Source organism: Rhipicephalus microplus, chromosome 1 (genome assembly GCF_043290135.1).
Source record: "Rhipicephalus microplus isolate Deutch F79 chromosome 1, USDA_Rmic, whole genome shotgun sequence".
Lineage (NCBI taxonomy): Eukaryota > Metazoa > Arthropoda > Arachnida > Ixodida > Ixodidae > Rhipicephalus > Rhipicephalus microplus.
In genome coordinates, this window is record NC_134700.1 from 52,013,179 (window position 1) to 52,035,144 (window position 21,966).

Here is a 21,966-nt window from a genome sequence, read left to right on the forward strand (position 1 = left end):
GGCGGTGTTTGGGGCTTTGCTAAGTTTACGAATCACCACGCCCTTTGTTGTCTATTCACGTTTAAGGAGCAATTTGGACGACTTGCTCACTGAGTGCCCAATCTCCAGAAGTATGACATGCACTTTATTCACAGATGCGCTCTCAAGCACACAGACACCGACGACCTTTCCACTCACCGATATAGGGTGACGGTGCTTGCCTGGCTACCCTTGAGCGTACACTGGTCACATCCGCCCTGCAAAACATGACGCTGGAGAAAAGGAACCATGCTTGTATCAGTGCACTTCTGGACATCCTTCCTATTCCTATTGCTTCTTCATCTCCTCGTGCTCTCCGTCACTAGGCTACCAACTTTTGCCTTTGGAATGATCTTCTTCTTCAACTCAACTAGCTTTCCGAAGGTTTCAAGTGGCTTCCTGCGATACCCGCTATCTCCGTCTTGTTATATGCGACGCTTTCCACGCAGACCCACAGGGTGCGTATGCGGGCCACTTCGAGGCTAATGCTAGGCTTCGACTTCGTTTATTAAATGTGAAGTATTTCTTAGCGAGCTTCGGCGACTTCGAGCGTATCTATCTATCTAGCCACTTACGTGTGAGCGCTCTCGTGGTCACTAACATGGCGTAAACCAAAATTAGCATGGGAGGGTAAGACGGTTTCACGAATATGTCCCACTGATCAAGACATGAATAATGTCACATTTCTGTCACGTATGTCATCAAACACTTCCCTCCAGACAGTGCCACATACCCACGTGCTAGTATGTGCCACTGATATGCGTGTATACCACAGATGGCTGACAGTTTCTACCGAGGAACGAGGAGAACATACAGGGGCGATTTCAGCGTGCGAGCGTTAATACCTGACATCGGTAGCGTCGACCCGACGAATAAAAATTATAAATGTCAGGTTGCCAGCTGGAATCGAACTCAAGCGTTCTGCTTGTCAATCAAGCATTCTACCACAAAGTTACGCCAGGTCTCCTAACTACTTAATATATAGTCGCTAATCTTCGTAAAATGTGGGTGGTGGTTGCAATGCTGCCTATCCAATTTTATAAACATTACATATGTACTCTTTTGATACACCAGTCAAATGGGGTTAACGTGAATTGTGGTTAGGTGCCATGCACTGAAGTTGATTTATTTGGCAGTGTCCAGGGCCAACATCCTCGCAAGCATCAGCGCTTCATATCAGCTTCTGACTGTGCTAATACGCATCTTCCAGTTGACATCGTTGCGCAAGTGCAAACAACTTGTTATTTAAATATCTGCAACTCTTCAACGTGTGTCTGTGCGTGCAACATTAGTACATATATTTAGCGTCAGGTCATTACGTTTGGCTCAACAAAAAAAGCCACACGCTCACCTTCCCTTCGCATGTTTCGCATAACGTCGATTTTCAAGGTACGTAGGATCTGCCGAATTTTTTTCGTATGGCACGTAAAACTACTTGCGGAAGTTCGTTCACTCGCGTCTTCAGTGCCATCGACTGAAGTTACCACCCGGACAAGTCTATCCATCGCAACCTCTACTCATTCACTAGTCACGACTTTCAGCCCATTGGCATTGTTTTTATTTACGGACCACTGTTACCAACCCTAGGAAGAAACCGCTAGAATATTGTGCAGATAGACCACCTGACACACTCTTCCGAAACAGCCGCACTGCCTACCGCCACAGCCCGTGACCTAGAAACGTTTCTGTTGCGGCATTTAGTTCCGCGTCATGGAGCTCTTCGCGAGCTCCTAAGCAATAGAGGCCGTGGCTTCCTTTCCAACGCATTGAAGACAATAATAGACAACAGCCAAATCGTACACCGCACAAGTATGACATATCATCCGCAAACTAATGACACGCCAGAGCACTCAGGCATTATGTTATCAGTGTACGTCACCTCTGATCATTTATTTGAAACGAAGTTCTTCTTTTCATTACCCACGTCTATGATACAGTGACATTAACTACTACTGGATTTTCGCCGTACTTTCTTCAATGTGGCCGAGAACCTTCGCATGCCTTTGACACCATCCTTCTATATTGCCACGCGCTAGTGGCAGTCGAGGCCACTCTGTCATGCCTCCGCACACACTTTTCGAACAGTTCTGCATGGATCCGCACGGGCCATTTCCAGAGTATCCAGCTAACAACGAGTGAAGTGTGGTTGCTACCGAATATTTGACTACAATCTGCGAACTTCAAGCCGTTCAGCAAGCTACTGCTCTGGATGTGGCCAACGTTTTTGTCAAAAACATAGTTCTTTGCCAAGGTGTCCCAGCTGTTGTCATCACTGACCATGGTACAGCCTTCACGGCACACTTGCTGTGTGATATCTTTCAGCTGAGTGGTACCACACACCGAATAGTAACAGCGTACCAGCCGCAGATCAGTGGGTTAACGAAGCACCTCAGCAAAATAACAGCAAATATGTTTTCGGCATATGTAGGCTCGGATCACATGAATTGGGACGAAGTCTTCTCATACGTAACATGTGCTTACAACACGGCTTTGCAGGAAACGACCAAATTTGCACCTTTTAGTTTCATTTACGGCTGCGATGTCACCACGATGCATAACGTATGCTACTGCCAACTCCGTCTGCCAACACCTCTCAGGATCCAAGCGTCTCGTCCAGCGCGCCGATGCAGCATGGAATCTTGCGTGGCAACGAATTTTGTCTGAAGACCAAAGTTTTCGCCGATACAAGAACCCTCAAAGAGCGCTGGCCTACAAGACGGGAGACATAGGCTGCATTTGGATGCCGATACGACATTGAGGCCACTGAAAAAAATTGTTGTGCCGGTATTTCTGTCCTATATACCGCGTTCTGCGTCAAATTGGCGAAGTGATTTACATAATTGTGGCAGCAGAGACATCGCCCCATCCTCGTCCGCCACGTTTTCTTTTATGTTGTTCACGTCAGCAGGTTCCAATGGTGGCCTGTCTAGATCCAGAGATTCCTAGCTCCCTCTGCTGCGTTGCAGATCTGACCGCCGCCATGGTCAGTTGCTTCACAGCCGCTGGGGACTGAGGGTCGTGAGTTCATTGACGTATGCATGCGGGAGGTCAATGAGGTAATAGGGGAATGCTCAGAATATAGCCAAACGCATTACATAGCCTTCATAGATTACGAGAAGGCGTTTGCATCAGTAGGAACATCAGCAGTCATGCAGACACTGCAGAATCAAGGCGTCGACGAAACATAATATAAACATCCTGGAAGAAATCTACAAGGGATCTACTGCTACTATAGTGCTTCATAAAGAACGCAACAGAATACCAATCAAGAAGAGTGTAATGCAAGGTAATACGATCTCCCAAATGCTATTTACCACGTGCTTACATGAGGTTTTCAGAAGCCTAGAATGGAAACAGTTAGGGATAAGAGTTAAAGGAGGGTACCTTAGTAACTTGTACTTCGTCGATGAAATTGCATTGCTGAGTAACTCAGGGGACGAATTGCAACTCATGATTACGGAGTTAGAAAAGGAAAGAAAAAAGGTAGGTCTCAAAATTATTTGCAAAAACGAAAGTACTAAACAACAACCTCGGAAGGGGGAAGCGATTTGAGATAGGTAATAAAGCATATAAATTTGTAAAAGACTGTCTACTTAGGACAGGTAATAACCGCGGAGGTGAACCACGAGATTGAACTAATTAGAACAATAAGAATGGGGTAGAGCACATTTGGCAAACACTCTCAAATAATGACAGGCAGATTGTCACTATCCCTCAAGAGGAACGTATATAACAGCTGCATCTTGCCAGTACTTAGCTACAGAGCAAAACCTGGAGACTTACGAAGATGGTTCAGCTTAAATTGAGGACGACGCAGCAATCAATGGAAAGAAAAATGGTAGGTGCAACTTTAGGAGACAAGAAGAGAGCAGAGTGGATTAGGGAACAAAACCGGAGTTAAAGATATCATAGAGGAAATGAAGAAAAGAAAATGAACACGGGCCGGGCTTGCAGCGCGTAGACAGGATAAGTGCTGGCCATTAAGGGTAACTAACTGTATTCCTAGAGATGGCAAGCGGGTTACAAGGAGACAGAAGGTTAGGGGGGCAGATGGAATCAAGAAGTTTGCGGGTATAAATTCGCAGCAGCAAGCACAGGACCGAGTTGACTGGCTGAACCTGGGAGAGGCCTTTGTCCTGCAGTGGACGTAGTCAGGCCGATGATAATGACGTCAGCAGGATGAAACCATATTATTCGAGCTAACTGCAAGCTACAATCTTTGTGGTGCTGTGTCTGCAAGAAGCTCATTGTGTCTCCTTCTGTCGTTTCTTGATTGTAGTCCTTTACTATTCAAATCGTCACTAAGTTTATCGGCTCAGCTTTCACCTTTGTTTCAAGACGGAGCATTTTTGCGCGGAGTATGATACCACGCGCAAGTGGCAGCCGAGGCTGAGAAAAAGAGGTTGCTGGCTGCTGTGGCTGGAAGTAAACGTCCATTCGCTACGTCTCAACCACTCGGTCGTTTATTCTCGCGACATTAAAAGCCTATTGTGTATGAAAGTATTCCCCTATTCGAAGACGACCTACTGAAAAATGCCGCCAGCTTGCCCGCTTTTTTTAAACCAAACACCAGTGCCAGCAGCAATCGGGTCAACGTAGCGACTGTTCGGCACCAACGTTTCCCTCTGAACATTTGTTATTCATTCGAGCACCTACTACCGCAGCAGGCGCTCCGCTAAACTTGTTTCAAAATACTTCAGACCATAATCTGTTGTAGAAAAAATGCCCTCGCCAATTACGTCGTGGAGCCCTTCACGCTATCAACAGACCTAAGCTATCGCGGCCGTAAAGTTGTTCTCAACTCTCGCCTGAAGCCATACTAATACCCAATAGTAGTGTATTCACCCTAGGCTACTGAGATGATGAATGTTTCTGCGGAAGGCGACTGTAGTGAAGAGGAGCGGTCTCATCGGTCTGTTCCTCAGCGTAATCACCCCTAGCATGAGCTCTTGGTTGCCGCGCTTGGCTGAGTGCTACGGACCGCTGCCCGTTCGGCAGCTGACCGCGGTAATTTCTTGCCAATACCTCTTAACAGTTTCAATAGGTAGCTTTAGTAGTAGTACTTCACGAAGGTGTACTTCTAATGCTTATGATGGCTCGTTCCTTGCGCGCTCCTCTAACTCTCCTTCTACCTCTTGGTTTCAGCGAACTCCCGCAGCGTTATATATAATTCTTAGTCAATCTCCCTAAGTGGGTATGAGCCATAACAAAGGCATCACCCTCATCATCATCACCTTCATGTCCGGCTGGCGACCTGCAACCTTCGAATCAGGTCTTCCAATATGGTGCCCGTTGCTTCTGGAGACACTATCAGACGCGTAAGCTGTGTTCACTACGTTGAATTTAGAATCAGACGCGTTGAAATTGAACTCATAAGCACTATAAACTGGTAATGTATTTCCTACGTAGTTTTGTTTATCTTCATCGGTTGACACGGCGTTGACATATGTTGTACAGTCAGCATCGATAAAATCATGTCACCCAGACCACTGGCAGACGTTAACATCTTAGATAGAAGCTAGGAGAAACACTATTGAGCTAAAGTTGATTCCACGGTATCCAATAGTAAACAAAGTTCTCGATCTCAATTTCTAGGCAGCTATTCATAGAATTCAATGTTGACACCAACGCGAACTAAGGATACTACTTAGGCAGAATAGCCGATTTAACTAAGGTTTTCCTGCAACAAAATAGGTGGGAAACCAGTGGAAAATTTTGATTCCTTTTCTGAAAAATGGCTTTGATGTGAGCGTGTACGTCATAGCTGTCGTGTTAAAACATCTGTAGCTGGATGCAACTTCTCCGAGTTTGCTGCATTTTTACCTCAATGTGGCGCTAATTGGCGTGTTCGAAGTTAGGCTGCTGACCCCTCTCTTGGAAAACAGCGCAGTTTTCATGAGCGGAACTAATTCATTAGTCACGGAGACTGCCGCGCTTAGGTTACCTGGGCAGAGTCTCAAAGAACCTATTAAGACCATGATTTCATTTTTCAGAGGCTGTGTCCTATGGTAATGCAAAGCTGACAATCAGTAGCGCTTCTGAGTACCTGGTAGAATGGTTCATAGTCTCTCGCAATGCTCTCACGGGACCACTCGGTGGCTGCTTCGTTATTTCGTAGTTTAGGTAATCGAGAAGTCACGTTCATCATCCCCTCACTTCCTTCGTTTGGCTTGCTCGCACAATGATTGCAATCGTACCACCATATATGCGTATCGGCAACCGTCCACCTACCTTGCATCACTCGCATGTAGCAGGTGACGTTTCAGACCTCCTGCAGCCTGCACATGTGAAAACGGCGGCACGTTCTCACACATGCAGGCGTTTCATAGCAGTTGCCTCCAAACAAAAAACTGCAGCACAGGCAGCTATTCGCTGAGTACTCTGCATAAGAATGATTACCGCAAGACGCGGCCCGGGCTGTAGCGTACTTCGCCAAACCATACGCATTTGGATACAAGGAAGTGTTCTACTTCGGGCATTTAGCTCTCGTGAATTGAAAAAATCACAGCCTGCGCAATAAGAACACTGTGCGAGAACGCGCACTTGCATGCATGCACGCAGATAGGGACGCACCCGCATTTATATATATACATATATATATATATATATATATATATATATATATATATATATATATATGTATATATATATATATATATATATATATTTATTTATATATATATATTTATATATATATATATATATATATATATATATATATATATATATATATATATATATATATATAATGCATTTGTTTGATTTGTTAACCACTATTCAAATCATTACTCACTCATGTTTTTGTCAGGCCTCCACCTGGCCGAAGAAAGGTCTGGACGAAACTAACTTATAGCCTACGAACTTAAAAATTACAGTTTTTTTTTACCTTGGTCGCCGCAGTGTTTTTGGTTGAAATCATTACTAGCGCCTCGGCTTCTGCACTACAGCGAAGTACGACTCACATCACTCATTCTTGCTTAGGAAAGATCGCAGATTGGCCTAAGAAAAGAACACACGACAGAAAGGACGCGCCTTTGCAACTTCATTTATCGAGACTGCTTCAGGGCAGAAAAACTTTTGCGTAGGAGTATTGGCAACAGACATTCGAATTTCCTGTCGTGGAACTTTGTAGAATAAACCTAGTTGTGAGTGAACGCCCTTTTCGTTGTGTCTTCTTTTCTTTAAGAAATCCACGCTCCCTTCAGCAAGAATGATGTCTGACCAACTAGCCCAACAGCTGACCGCATTGTTACATCACTCATTTGCTGTGTGTTCATTGCACATTGTGGGCTTTCTGGGTAAATTCGCAGGTGAAAACAAATATCTTTATTTGAATATCGCAAACCAAATTACACCTTTTTGTGCAGCATCTGCCATATCCAGATGAAGTAATTGATGAGGCATCGAACCAATTATACAAGTTCATCGCTTGTGTTTTTTATATTTATGTGTTATACGCTACGGATTGTGTCTTTAGTGCAGTACTTCACCAATGCGAAGGCTCAGTAGCTGTCCTAATACCATACATTCAGCAACTGCAGAAGTAGTGAGAACCATTTGAATCATATTGTCAGGTGGTCGTGGCAGGAACGAAGGGAGCAGACTGGATGTTAAGGGTAAACTGTTTATTATGCAAAACTAGTGGCCACGTAAATGGAGACCAAGGCACTACTATAGCGGCGAATTGAGCATCGGTTGTCGGTTGATTGACGAGTGGTGAAGGTCGTCGGCATTTGTACACGTGTCGTCGAATATTCTAGTGTTATTGCTAGTTATCACGCATACTTGAATGTAGTCTGTTTGGTTCGCGAATGCGCGCAATCTTCAAAAATGATCTACTACAGTCAAGAAGCTTCTCAAACGGTGAAACATCAACCAACAAGTTGAAAAACCACGCTCACTTTCAGTGTCATCTACTGCCAAGCAAGATAACAAGTGTTTTCATAATTGTGTTTTCAGTATTACCAGCTAGATGGCACAATGGGCGCACTTAGCAACATCGCCACGATGAGGGGCCGCGTGCTGTCATCTCCCAAGCGCACTTTGCCAAGCGAAGAGCAGGGGGTCGACACTCACTCGCGTGCCCTTATCTCGCAGTGGAGTGGATCGTACGTCTTCGCTGGTATTCGGCTTTCACTGGAACTATTTTGTTTTAGTTACCGGGAGCACGAAGGTCCCTTAAATTAATGCACAGTCTCCGTTTGCGAAAAGAGCGCGCTGTTCGGACATAGCGAAGTAACAACTGATACGCCTATGCAAGTTCCTTTGTACCAGAGAGTACGTTTCGTGCATCATTTATGCGTGAGAAACGCGGGACATGTTTCTATGTGCTGTTCATACAGCACGTGACCTATAATTTTTTTGCGATTACATTAATTGCTTTGCCTTTGTGGCAAAGCTGTGACTTTTCGTCACACACATCATTCTCCTCTACTTTCGCGGCCGCGAGTTGCAGGTCTGCAACAATAACCGCAAGCCACAGACAGCCTGGCGTTGCTCTCGCATTCACACCGAGACCTTCGGCTACTAGTGAATAGCCCTCACTCTTGTCATTTCAACCATTGCGGAGAATCGCGATCGGGACAACCAACACGGGGAGTGCTTCAGACGAGGAGCGCTTCAGAAGTCACCGGCTGGTTCACTCCGGTGCTCTGATAGAGTGTTGGTTTGGGAGCCCTTATACCGAATAAGCTCTGAAGCATAATACTTTCGAAAATCGAAGGCTGCTACACAAAGACGATGAGATCGACGTATTCAAAGAACAGTGAGGCTGGTGGCTAGCTCACCAGCGGGTCTTGCTCACTTCGACACTGTGGTGACGGCAGCTGAAAAAACAAGGGTTGTTCATAGAACCTTCTCATTTTGAGTGTGAAAACGTAGTGTACGTTGTTAATAGTTGCCTGCGAAGGAGTACACATGATAGCTTTAGTTTATGTAATGCAGCTCAGCCCGGTGTATTTCTCTCAGATGCAGCTAGAGCAAGTTTTTTATTGCGTTGTGCAATGAGTCAAGTTTTCCAGAGGCAATACTTTTACTCAATAGTCCCATTCATTTTATGTAGACTTAGAATATATTTTTTATTTATTTACCTACAGGATTTCTGCTGGCTTCAAAGTGAAGCCATAAGCAGGAGTGGGTGACATATAATTATAGCACACTGAACATTTTCACAATATATTACGCACAGAGAATGCCACGGACACACAGCTTATAACACAGTAAAAAGAAAAAAAGGCTGCTTATTCCACTTTATAGTTGTGTTATCTTGATTGATATGTGGGGTTAACGTCCCAGAGCCACCATTTCATTATGAGAGACGCCGTAGTGGAGGACTCCGGAAATTTTGACCACCTGGGGTTCTTTAACGTGCACCCAAATCTGAGCACACGGGCCTACAACATTTCCGCCTCCATCGGAAATGCAGCCGCCGCAGCCGGGATTCGAACCCGTGACCTGCGGTTCAGCATCCGAATACCTTAGCCACTAGACCACCGCGGCGGGGCTAGTGGTGTTATCTTGAATGGTCATTCTTTGCAATGGAAAAATAAGACATCGTTGCGAGTACTTCATTTGTCCGTGAGACAGCCAGCTGTTACTCCAGCTTTAATTTTTAACGCACTGCAGTTAATTAATGAGAAAGGTTGATATGTCTCTTTATATTCAGCATAACGTTACTAAGCGAAGCTAAATTTTGCAGTACATGATTTCTATATCGTGATTATCATATTTGAACGTGTCATTTAACTTAGTCGTCTATTCACGTCTCTAATACCAAATTTGCTATTGGAGCAGGCGAAGCGGCTCCGATCGCTCTCTGACATAGCATGTAGTCAAGTTTTACATGACACGCATACCATAATTATCATGTTTGGACATGTTATTTACCTTGTTGTCTGCTCTAAAAAAAGGGAGCAAGAATGGAGAAACGGGCTCCATTTCTCCTTCAGCGCAGCGACTTCCTCCCTTTCGGGTGCTTTAAAGGAGCAACGCTTCTCCTTCAGTGTTCCACTTTCTCCTCAACCACGGGGGTCTTGCCCGTGCGCATGCGCACAGCGAGCTTAGCCGGCCGGGGTCAGTCGTGAGCGATTACTTTTACCTAAGATTGATGCAAGCAATGCAGGAGTGACGTTTATCTCTTGCTTTAATTGTGTAGAGTAAAAGCCTCACTTTTTTATCGCCAGGCTCTCGCACGATGGTCTGCACACTTCCGTGTGTGTCTCATGTTGTTTCATACTGTCATTTTGTCATGAATACAAGGAGCTCTGCTTCCCTAAACAGTCTTGCTTTATCGATTACCTTAGACGGTACACAAATAATGAATTTTTTTTGGTGTCGACATACTTCCTAAGCATACGCATTTTTAGTTCTCCGTGGCACCAATAGCGCTCAACGAGGCGCATTAAAAGCATCACACTTATTTTTCGACGTTCTAGGTAACGTGATACCACTCTACAGTTCATGCGTGAAAGCACGATCATATACAATTGATGCAGTTATACGTTCCCCTACCACTATATGGGTGTTTTTTTTGCATCCCCCCCCCCCCATTTGAATACAGCCGCCATGGCCGGCAGTCAAACCTGCGCCCTCCAGCATATTCACACGACACGCAAAGAGGCTATGCTACCACGGAAGGTGAAAGCACAAAGGTAAACAGGCAGAACTTTCACCGAGCATTTATTTGCCAGACTGGGTTACAATCATCAGAAACGTTTTAGATATCATAATAACTACACTTTTTGTGAAAATTAAGCTATTGACTTCGGTCAGTTAAACCATATTTTCAATCGCATGCGTTTTAAATATCCCAATTCAGCACTGAGAGGTAGGACGGAATTATGCACGCGTGCAGTATGCCTTTCTCGTCCACATGAGTTTCAATTGTCGTGTGAAACTCAACACAAAATGCACTTCTAGTAACAACTGTGCGCAGCTGGTAAGTACTAACACTTTCACTCACCTTTGTGAAAAGAGTATTCTAAATTGATAGTATTAGTAACCACCACCGCCACAGCGCTAGCAACACGTTCATACCACGCACAATGACTTCATGTTGCACGCGAGGCGAATCACGAGACGCATCTGAAGCAGAGAAGTATGTAGGCACAGCATGCTATAACGTTATAGTAAACTTGCGCATTTCAGCGTGAGTTCCTCCACTAAAGCAATCAAGCTGCCGTGACGCCATAGCCAGTGCCATCGCTCACGAAAGAACACCGTTGGGTGCGAGGTCATCTCTTATTTCTCTCGCAAGAACCGCGTTGTAACGTACGTATACAATGCTAGAACGGTCATTACCGCATCGAAAACATTGTCATTGAAGGGCTAGCGGTGTAGTGTATCCGTGGATAACGGTCACAGTTGTGGTAAGCACGTCAAAAGAATATAAGCAAACGTTAACACGAAACAACTAAACGAGGTCGACGCGACCACAGAACACCTACCACGACAGAGACCAAGTCTGGCCTGCATGCTGCGCCCTCTCCGAGTAAAAAGTGGAAGAAAGAAAAACGACGTGACCACCGAAATGGCAAGCGCGCGGCAAGCGTTTGCCTTCTCGATGGCTTCAAGGAAAAAAGAAAAAACTTACCTGTGACAGTGGTTGATAGATGGCGAAGTGCTCGGAATTCCGTTAGCATTCTAGCATGGCTTGGGGTAACAGTTTTCGCGAAAACCTGATAAGCTCTAGTAATTATTCCGTTCATCATTGTGCAAGCGTTCATAATCTTCCGATTGTCTAAAGATCAGATACAACATGTTTATGTGTGCGCGTGTTGTAGTATGGCCGAAAAACATAAAATAAGTTGACTGAAGCTTTCTTGTCAGTTGTGCCACAATTGTCCGTCGAAATTCATTGCTACGTAAACTTAAGCGCTTCCGTAGAGGGGCGTGAGTAAACACGTCTAAGTGTGTACTGCTGAGGAGAATTGTTGATTGTACTCTTGTTCATTGAGTTTACTGAACTCAATAAACAATGTGTAGCTATATACATTACATCAGCATATATTGGGCGTCCGGTGTCAGTGAATAACCCATGAATGGGCTGGCTCGTGAACTATGCGCTAGGCAGCCGTGCTGATGAGTATGACAACGTACGTCGCCGCAGGCAACTCTTCTTTTTGGTATCGTTCAGTCCTTCCAGATGGCGCCAGCTACCACTGACATCAGGGTTGTAATGTTCTCACATTTCCAGCTACTTTTATTACGTTGGATGTCTATCCATCAAAACTTCCCTACTGTGCCGGCATGGTTTTGCTGCGATCGAGTCTACGGTTTGGAGGCACATCTCGTGGCCTGCGGCCCCGTAAACGCGTGGATAACATCACTACACTATGTGAAACTGCGAGAAATAATTACAACAAGCCTAGCATGCCCTCCTCGGGTGAAGACTTCGCAGTATCCATGTCTCTCAAAGTGAACGTCTCGCTGGCCGAACGAAACCAACAAGCTCCGTTGATCTGTCTCACGATGTTTCTCACAGGTTCGTCTCCTTGTTTTTATAATCATTTCGTTCCATATCAAACTCAACGGAATCGTTTTTTGCAACTTTTGGTGCCGTGTACTCCTTATCATTCGGGAAACATTGCATTTGCTAAGCCTACTTGCTTCGCTAACCTGGGGTAAGCCATCTTGATTCTGTTAGGGAGAAACATGTTTCTCCGTGGCAAAAAGAGCCACGTTTCTCTATTTAAAGACAATATTGGGGACATCGCCGTTTCTCCCTAAATGAAAAGAATGTCACTCCAATTTTAAGAGTGATATTCACATCATGTAAAACCAACTTTCGTATGTGTTGAGCTAGGAACATGGCAGCGAGCGTGCTATGAGCGTAGTATGCAGTCATGTTTTACACTTTATTATGGTTCAGCGCAGACGCTGAGGTTACCGCGCGTCACTAGGCTACTCCCACGTGGGGACCGGCAGTCAAGTCTGACGGCGGTGACGCGGACACACTGGACGACCACGATTTGGTCCTGAAATTATGGGCTGCGCAGAAACGCATCCTACTCAGGCTTGCTATAAGTCGGTCTAAGCCAACGTTACTAGATTCTTCTTCAGTTTGCAAACTCCGCTGCGATGAGGTGGCGAAACGCGGCCTCTTTCTTTTCTCGCTCCTTAGGTGGCGCTGCGAGAAGCGCCAACTAAGGAGTGATTTTGGCGTTGCGCTAAGGAGCGATTTTGACGTTGCGGAAGCCATTTTCTGTGATAGTGCACTAAGGTTAATACGAGGGGGCAATAAAACACCAGTTTTGTGGCTAATGCGGTGCCACACGGCAGAGATGCGAGTGCGATGCCTGAATCTTGAAGACATTAGAGTTGAACTAGAAGTTTATTGTGACATCATGAAAATACGAGTGACATGGTTCATAAGTATTACAGAAGGAGGTCCCGAAGTAAACACTGTCAGGGGGACCTCCTAGTGATAATGTGCTGATTGGAATACAGGGCAGGCAAACGACGAGCAAAAGAAAAGCATATTCGAAACACGGAAAGCGAAAAAAAAGCATAAGAAAAAAACAAAAAGAATTCAAAAGCATGAAATACCACAATAGTACAAAAACCTATACATTAGTACACTCTGAGGCAAATCGACGCAAATTATAAGTTAACAAGGCGTAAAACAATTCACCATTGCGAAAACACAGTTGCTAAAAGAATGAAAAAGACAAATGAAAATGAAACAAAGAAAAAGAAGTATGAGTTAAAAAAACGTGAAAGATGGTACCATGAAACGTTAGCAAAAATGTTGAAGTAAATGTTTCTTTTTATGTGCTTTAAATGATGCTATATAGCGGCACATTTTCATGGACGTAGGTAGTGAAGGCAAGAGGTAAATATCAGAAAACAACGCTGTCTGTTTACCATAGTTTGAGTGCACCAACGGCAAGAGTAAACTTTGTTGTAAGAAAAATCTGGTCGTATTTGGATTTATAAGATAACGGGATGAAATACTGCTTATTTCAATATCATGCTGACGCGCGCGAAATTTGACCATACATAATTTCAGAGATATGGATTGATGGGTAGGGAGAATGCCGAGATTACTCTGGATAGGCCTAGCGGAGTCATTTCAGTGACTAAAGGTTATATTTCTCAAAGCTTTGCTCTGTAAATGAGTAATCTTGGACAAATGAGTCCTATAGGCGTTTCCCAAGGAAGAACAACAGTATGTCAGTGTCAGTTTAGCCGCATTGCGTTCTTGTTTTTTTTTTAAATTCAACCGTATATTTTTATAAAGCGTTGCAGTGGGCTTAGAGGTAAACTTTGGAGGAGTATAGACTTGAATTCAGGCGCATGTAAGAGAAACCACAGGGGCCAAATTTTTCAAAGCTCTTCTACATGACGTGCTTCGTAATTGTATAACCTTAGTTATTGTTATATTATGAGGCACACACCACATTCATCTGATGCCGCTGGAGATATTGGAAGTATAAAGCTTAGAACACTTTGTTCGTTCCAGATAACTCAAAGTTACGTTCCGAACGTTTTTTTAAGGAAAGACAGCACACGAATTCAATGAATGTATGTCCCTTATGAGGGTATAAAACGCAAAATACAATGAGTTCGGCAAAGTCTTATTGAATGAACACAATTTAGTGAACGCTAAAACAAACAAACTGGAAGTCACCTTTGTTCGCACAGTGTCAAAACTACGTCACCATGCGGTATTAAACCTACGTCACCGTGAACACTGTGCACGAAGTCGAGATATCGTCCTCCTGGAAGTGGAGGTCACACACAGCGCAAACTCTTGATAGTTACTTATCCAATCTCGGTAATGCTCGTTGCCACTGTTGAAGACCCACCTCATCAACGACTGGCTTGAAAAAAATGCTTTTTTTTGGTGGTAGATTCCGCTGAGTCGTAGGCGCTTCGGCAACCAGTGACAAAGCAGCGAGGCATGGTTTATACCATCGAAAAACCGTTACATGACGCATGAGAGCTATGAAGCTAACACCCGGCACGATAACACAACAGAGCTGACAGCAAGTGAGACACAACGTTGATTGTCAACATGATATTGCAGTAAGCAGCAGTGGGAGCACAAACTGCGCGAGGGTCATCGATATCTCTGAGACACACAATGATAGCGATTGCCAAGGAACACACTTGCACTATACTTGCACTCTACGAAGAAGCACGTGCTGTTTCGCTTCGCTGGTGTGGTCGGTGGCGTGTGCCTAACCACCGTGATCTTCGTCAGACCGGTCAAAAAACGACGAGCGCGCGTTCCTCGTGGTGGTACATAGAAGGGTGACACCTGCAGCGGCGCAGTTTGCTAACTGAAAAAAGAATCTACTAACGTTGGTCCAAGCGACCCGCACGAGTTCGTCATGAAGGGCCAAATATATTCTGACGTAACGTTGATGTGCGCGCGCTGGGCACAGAGACGCTGCGCTATCAAAACACGAACACTCTATAGTGTGACACCAGGTGCGACCAGCGTGCGTCAGCGCGGCCCGGTGGCGACCGGTGCGAAATGCGACATTCTGCATTTCACGCCGATGACGTTACCCAGACAGCACTGTGTCTCCCTCTCTTTGTGACGAAGAGACGCCGGGCGCATGCGTCAAAGTGATGCAGTGTGGCGCGCGCCTGCGAGTAAATGACAGCGAGATAGGCGCCTGGCGTGGCATCACCGGCTTGACGCGATGAAATTAACGCTGGTGTGCACGCGTGCCGGCTTACGTCGAAGTGTACGGGTGCCTTGCGTGATGTATTCAGTCATGTTCTTACATGACACGCATCTCATGATTATAATGTTTCCACCTGTCACATACCTTCGTCATCCATTCGCGTGACGTAATAGCACATTTAGCATATGTGATGGCAGCGAAACAACGAGAGCGTATTATGCGTGTGGCATGTAGTGATTTTGTTATATTACACGCATGTCATGATTTTCATGTTAGTGTCTCTCGCTTGTGTTCGCGATGCAGCCATGTCTTACCGTACCAAGTTTGCAACATGTCATTTGACCGAAACCACCGCAAGAGAAGCAATACCATGAAATGTAAATTAGGACAATTGTGACATACCTCTCCTGATAATCTTGTTATTACTAGTCAATTAGCTTTTATGGTCACACCCAGTCGAGCACCACTGTGCCTTCGCTGCAAACACACGCGCCATATACGACGCAGCTGCTTGGTTCCGAAATGCTCCGAATGTCATGCCTTCAGCCATTCTCAGGAGGCTTGCACTCAGCGCTACGCCCGAGCGCTGGGACGGCCTGAAGCCTCAGACCAAAGCGAACTCTTCATGAATGAGAAAGAGGCCGAACAGGTGGTGGCTTCCGCAGCATCTTTAAAAAAATACACTCAAGGTCAAGGTGGTCCTAAAGATGGCAGTGTCTCTGGCCATCAAGCGTCAACGGTGGTTGACGCTGCAGGCGGCGTACGCCAATGGCCATGGACAACGAACGTGGACGGCGTTGATTCGGCGCACTCGAGAGAAAAATCCACCAGAGAGCAGCAGGACGCGCGTAGCTTCTCTAATGCCCCAAAGACAGCGGACGTGTGACTGGTGGTCACTGAACCTGCTGCTGAAAGGATGGACACCATGACAGTGCCTGCAAAGCGTCGCCACGAAGATGTGGTTACTGGGTCGCAGGGGCAGCGTGTGAGGCAAATTGAAGCAGCTGTTGGCGTTAGTGCGAAGAAGAAAGTGCAAAATGCTGCTCGTGTGCGTGCATCGTCCCTATGAGGGGGCGATGTAAATGCAAACCTTTAGCCGCCACATTGGCGTGTAAGCAGGAAGTCAATGAGTATGATAAGGGCATCTTGCCGTCTGTCTCGGCCGGTGGCAAAATCATGTCATTGGAAAGGTTCCTGTGCGTCGGAACTGTTAATGTTCCTGGATTTGCAACTAAAAAGGAGCAGAAGCAGTTGTATCATATTGAGACGGAAATTGAACTGGATATACTAGCCGTTCAGGAAACAAAAGTTGAACACGTGGACAGCACCGACGACATGGCTCGCCGTTTCTCGGCGCGGTACAATGTATGTGTCAGTCATGCAGTTTGTTTATTCGGAGGGTGCCTACGTTTTATTAGTAACTCTCTGGAAATTGTTATACAGTCGTTTGTAAGCTGTAATTTGGGCCACCTCGTGATCTTCGACTTTCTGCTCGCTGGCAGCGAATGCCGAGTACTCTGTCTGTATGCCCCAACAGACGGGGCGCAACGCCTAGATTGGTCATGTCGAGTATGTTATTATTGCAACACTTAGAGCCTTTTCATCATTCTAGGAGATTTTAATTGCATTTGTTCGGCTGAAATAAAACGGTAACGGGCCTCATCGAGAGGCAAGTACGACTAAGTCAGCAAACGTGATAAATGATTGCGCTCTTGAGGATGTCAAGGAATGTATTTCTAGTGGTCACGGTGCCTAATTCACGCATTTTCCGGGTTTGAATCACGTTCGCTCAGATGGGGCCTATGTGTCACTTGATATTGTTACTGTGCACTAATATTTGTGCAAATCTGCCATCATTCACTGATCATTGTTTGGAAATGTTCACAGTAGGCAGCAGATGAAAAAAAGGTTCAATTGGGAATTACGAAAGCTGAATAACAAACTCCTTGACGATGATGTTGTTCAATCTATCGTAATAAAGAGTATAGAAGAGCCTAATGGTGACAACAGCTCTAAAGCTGAACCCATGTGAGAAACATTTCACCAAAAAATGAAAATGAAAGCAGTAGAGAGGTGCAGCATTTTCAAACATGAAGAACGCAAAAACAGGCCGCTTTTGCGTTTGAACTTGAGGACACTTCTCAAAAAAGAAAGGGATATGCCAGACAAGTTCAAGCAAGATATTCGTGTGGTTGAAAAAATTGGAGCTTTTAGATAAGGAAAAGTACCGTGTGGCAATAATTAGGAAATGAGCGGAAGAAATGGTAACTGCTGAGACCTCTAGGAAACGCGCTCTTGGTGTGGGAAAAAGTTACGTGCTGCATAATTCAATTACAGAAATAGTGTAGAACGGTGTGGTAGCGAAGGCTAAGGAGGACATCGTGCACGCTTTTCACGAGAACTATAGCAGGCTGTTTTCATTGGGTGCTGTAGACCAGGACAACTTCACGAGTGAATTCTTGTCGTTGATGCCGCACTTAGACGATAGGTTGGAACTCTCAATCTCGGTGAAAGAAGTAGAGAAAGCATTTGACAAACTAGCTGCGGAAAATTCCCATGACCGGATGGCTTAAGTGATGCTTTCTACTAGAAGTTTAAACATCATTTATCACCCACTTTGACATTACATTATTGAAGCTCTAAAAGTGAAATTCCTCCCTCCATCCTTTCTGTCCTTGCATACTACTTCGGTAACTTAAAGAAATGAATCTAGGAAACTTCGACAGGTCTGAGCCTATCAACCGATCAGTTTGGCCAATGTCGACTACAGGATATTCATGAAGATTATGGCTGGCAAATTGCAGAACGTAATGAAAGAAACAGTAGGCCCGCATCAAATATGTGAATAAAAAGAAGGATCATCTTTACGAGCATGCATACAGCGAGATGCGTATTAGATTGTACTGATGTCATGGTCACTATGCTTCAAACCCTGCGGTCGATATGCTTCAAATTGACTTAGAGAAAGCATTCGAACGCGTGCCGCACGGTTTGCTTATAGCCGTATTAGAGCATGTTAACGTCAGTGCAGTAATATTTGAAGCGGTTAATATGGCATACATCGGATGTACCACTCGTCTAATTGTTAACAAATTGTTAGGTAAATCGATAGAGCTGCAGCTATCTATTTGCCAAGGGTGCCGGCTCTCTCCTCTCCTTTTTTGCATTTACATTGAAAGTTTTTGCCTAAGTATATTACGCAGCAACATTACTAAAGGGTTCCGCCTTCACGCATGTGAAATGCGTCTGCTGAAGTACGCGGACGACATAGGTATTTTCTGTAGATGCCTTGAAAGTATCGCGGAGGCAGTAAATATAGCTAAACATTTTTTGAGGTTAGTGAAAGTGCAGTTAACTGGGAAAAATGTTTTGGTTCTTGGCATAGAAAATGGGAGCTCACACAAAAATACTTCATGAATGTTTAGTGGGTCACAACACTGGTAAACAACTTGGGCGTGCCTTTGGAAAACTGCAGTGAAAGTGATACTTACTGGCGCAGACAGGCAGGCAAAATCCGCGAAAATGCAGAAAAATGCAAGTAAGGAGATTTACACATTTTCGCTCGCGCAACCATTTGCTATCTGTTTTTCATTACGAAGTTGTGGTATGTTTTGCAAGTATTGCACTGCTCTCGAACGAACGTGCAGAAGTCTCACCATATTTTTGCCTTTTATATAAAAATTTGTGTAGAAAAAAAAACAAGCCGAACTAACCTGTTTCGACGTGTGCGTGGTGGTGGTATAATTTTGTCGCACCTGTTTCTGCGACTGATTGTCAACCGTTTCTTATACATTCGTGATGTGAAGGACCGTTTTTCGCACACCGTCAGTCAAATGCAGTTCGCAGTGCTTTGACTGAGCTTGTAGTGTCTTCTGTTAGATTTGACGGTAGAACACAAGGCTACTTTAAAAAAGCCGTCAAGTCATTTTAGTTTCTGAAGGCACGTTTATATCTATATATATATATATATATATATATATATATATATATATATATAAGCACACTGTCCCGTAAATAATTGTGCAAAGATTTATGCGAAGTGGTTCTTCCAGGTCCACTGTACAACACTCAGCATTCTGCTGAAACATGGAGCAAAGTGTTGAAATGAGTTAAACAAATGCCTTGTATCGGACACGTGTGCTGATTGTATTGGCGCAAAAGCGCGTCAGTGATGCGCAGTCTGTTCAAGTGCGTTCGCCGGTGCCCTTATAAGCTGTGCCCCAATAAATATCGTTGTCTTTCTTGCACTGCCCATGCTGCTGCCAGCGTCGTCCATATGCTCATGGCGCTAGCCATACATAATGTCACAAGCGGCCTCTTCACTCCGGAGGAACCGTCCTGGCGTCTGCTACTTCATGGATCTCCTGAAGACTCCGGATCCATTGCGGCTGTCCGGTAATGTCACGGGAAAAAGGAAGCGGTTTAAGCAAAAAATTTGAATTATTTTTGCAGGGAACGGTGGCAGCAGAGCAGCCGAAAACAGAAGCATCGCATTCAGCGCTACTTATGAGCATTGCCGGTGACGACGCGTTGGACATCTTCAACAACTTTCAGTTCAGGCCGAACGAGGGCAAGAACGACTACAGCACCGTGGTGAGCTATTTTTGTGCCTATTGCGCCGAAGTTAATGATGAAGTGCACGAGAGATATGTATTTTGCTCAAGAAAGCAGGCGGAAGAAAACCATTTGAAAGATTTGTCCATGACGTGAAAAAAGCTAGCAGAACAGTGTAATTTTGGCATATTGCATGCAGGTCTCGATGACAACAGTTTAGGAGTGTGCGTGTAAAATATGATTTAAACTGTTGTCATCGAGACGTGAAAAAAAACTACGTGAAAAAAAAATTCTGCGGCCAATCAGTTGATATTGCAAAAAGCCGGAAAGATATGCATGGCAGCGGAAACGGTAGCGCAGCGAAACGAAGTGTGGCGTAAAAGCGAAGACAATGTGGATGTGGTCGTGGTCTCTAGGCGCCAGTCAAGATTAAATAAAGGAAAACAGATGAAAGAACAACAACGTTGCCGCCGGTGCAACCGCTGGTACAAACCCAAACAATGCTCAGCATTTGGAAGGAAATGCCGATTGTGTCATAAGCATAACCACTTCGCAAGTGGCTGTTTGTCAGCTGTGGTCAGTGAAGTTGGCGAAGGACAAGATGATAATTTTGACATCCTCGAGTAAAATTCAAAGTTACCACCGGATCGCAAGCAAGCTTGTTTCCTATGTCAATTTACCGAAAACTGCACGGAGCAGGCGAGCTGAAACCGACTAACTACGTCCGGCGGGCATATAACGTGAGTACCATATTTTGTTTTGGAAAGTGTGTGCACGAAGTAAAACTTGGTAATGCTACAGCAATGGTCACGTTTTTTTGCTGGGAAAAATGATCGGCAGGCTATACTCGCAAGTGAAGCCCTGTGACGAGTCAAGCGTAATGTTTGCCTCGTTGTTAAGACTGCAAGGGAGTGACTTTTCAAAAGATTTAGGCATATTTGAAGGGCTTGGTTAAGGCGTACAGCATGGTCTTGAAACATGGAGCAGTGCCATTCATGCATTCAGCTCGTCGGGTTCCGGTGGTGCTTGAAGAATCCCTAAAAAAAAGAACTTGAAAGTATGGTACGTGCTGGCATTTTTGTTAAAGTGAATGAACCAACCGACTGGGTCAGCAGTTTAAATTTAATAAGTACATGAAGCTGCAGCAGTTTCCGCTTCCTAGGCGGGAAGATTTGGAACACGTATAACTAATGCCACATACTTCAGCTGTCTTGATGCGAACTCGGGCTATCGCCAGATACCACTTTACGAACCAACTTTCAAGATCTGCATGTTCTCGTCACCGTTCCAGAAATACCACTTACTCCGTTTCCCTTTCGGCATTTCTTCCGCACCAGGGGCATTTCAGCAAAGCATGGATCGAGTGTTTGACGGCCCACCGGGTGTACTGGTGTGAATTGACGACATCTTTGTAGGAGGTTCTAGCAAGAAAGAACATGATGAGCGCTTAACTGCAATGCTGAAAGCAGGCAGTGCGCGAAAATGCAGCACAGGGGTGCAATAAGTGAAGTTTCTCGGTGATCTCATTGGCTGAACAGGCATATCGCCTGACCCGAAACTAATCAAAAGCTTGGCGTGAATATCATCTAAAAACGACGTCCAGCGCACGCAGTGGGTGCGCAACTACTTCGAACAATTCGTGCCATGGTTGTCCAGGTGAACCACGCTTTTACGCGAGCTTATCAGGTACCGGTTAGAGTTCCAATGGACAGCGAACCACGTGTGAGAGTGGAAACTACTGACGCAAGTTTCGACC

The 21,966-nt window shown here is 44.9% G+C and overlaps 1 long non-coding RNA gene across 1 annotated transcript; it reads left to right on the plus strand.

Moving 5' to 3' along the window:
- The first annotated feature begins 19,917 nt into the window (after window positions 1-19,917).
- LOC142767844 (uncharacterized) lies at window positions 19,918-21,719 on the plus strand. Its single transcript, XR_012885133.1, has 3 exons — window positions 19,918-20,051; window positions 20,109-20,249; window positions 21,548-21,719. It is a non-coding gene; the product is annotated as an uncharacterized LOC142767844 (long non-coding RNA).
- The last annotated feature ends 247 nt before the right edge of the window (window positions 21,720-21,966 follow it).